Source organism: Lipotes vexillifer, unplaced genomic scaffold (assembly GCF_000442215.2).
Source record: "Lipotes vexillifer unplaced genomic scaffold, Lipotes_vexillifer_v1.1 C27362263, whole genome shotgun sequence".
Taxonomy (NCBI): domain Eukaryota; kingdom Metazoa; phylum Chordata; class Mammalia; order Artiodactyla; family Lipotidae; genus Lipotes; species Lipotes vexillifer.
The window spans coordinates 3,030-4,353 of record NW_006775476.1 but is presented as its reverse complement, the minus strand read 5'-3'; the positions used below and the strand labels follow the sequence as shown (position 1 = coordinate 4,353).

The window sequence follows — 1,324 nt, the reverse complement described above, 5'->3', positions numbered from 1 at the left end:
TTACCTGCTCTACTTTCTCCTCCCACTTCCCCCAACACAGATAAATATTGGCTTTCTATAGCAATGCACTTGCCATTTGCTTTGACAATGCCGTTACAGTAATACACTTACTTTCCATGGTCTCCTAATGCCTTTGAAGAATTCTGGCATCCACATTGGTAACACCACAGCTTCCTTAAGCAACTTTTTAGCTTCTACTAAATCAGCAATATCATCCCTGAAAGAGATCAACAACCTTAGATCACATATTTAACTCTATGTAGTCATTCTTGAGAATCACTGAAAGCACATGATTTTACGTTGCTGACAGAATGCTAAGCTTCTTCCTAGGCGCTAGTGAACTAACACACTGTGACGAGGCCTGCCACACCGACCAGTATATAGAAAGAGCACAATCTGAATCTTCGATTCTTTTTTAATTTTTAAAAATATTTATTTATTTGGCCGCATCAGGTCTTAGTTCCAGCACGTGGGATCTTTGTTGCTGTGTGGGGAATCTTCAGCTGTAGCGTGTGGGATCCGGTTCCCTGACCAGGGATCGAACTTGAGCCCCCTGCATTGGGAGTGCAGAGTCTTACCCACTGGACCACCAGGGAAGTCCCTGAATCTTCAATTCTTGGGAGTAATGATTTTCAGCTTGGTGAATGAGAACACAGGTCTATAGGCCTACAATTTAAGTATTATTATGCCATCTCATTGAAAACTTCTGCTCTTAAAATGCTCATTCCATAAATTCCATGATTTAGAAATAATGAGCCCATTAAAAAACCCATAAAGAATCAAAAGGACATAAAGCAGATACAGCTTGCAAAACTGCTGTTTTGCCCCCAATCCTATCAAGAGATAGACACCAAGATTAAAGAGTATCATAAAAAATAAATAAATAAATAAAAAATAAAACAAAAAATAAATAAAGAGTATCACAGAGATTGCCGTGAAGTCATCTCCAACCACCAGAACACTGTTACTACTACAACAACAATCGGTGCACATGGCATGAGAGTATATTATGATGTATGACATGATAATATATTTTAAAATATCCCTCGAAATGATACCTAAAAGTAATTAAAGTTTTAACAAAAAACGTATAACAGAATGTACCTAACTTTGTGGGAAAGGGAGATTTATAACTCACTGTGATAAATTACAGTTCTTTGATTAGATATAATATTTATTTTTATCTTTTTAATTGAAGTATAGTTGATTTACAATGTTGTATTAGTTTCAGGTGTACAGCAGGATGATTCAGTTAGACATACAACTACATCTATTTTTTTTTTTCAGAGTCCTTTCCCTTAGGTTATTCCAAAGGGATTCTTTT

General features: G+C 36.3%; 1 non-coding gene across 1 annotated transcript; it reads right to left on the bottom strand.

Moving 5' to 3' along the window:
* Positions 1–523: 523 nt before the first annotated feature.
* Positions 524–596, bottom strand: TRNAG-CCC (transfer RNA glycine (anticodon CCC)). Its single transcript has one exon. It is a non-coding gene; the product is annotated as a tRNA-Gly (tRNA).
* Positions 597–1,324: the final 728 nt, after the last annotated feature.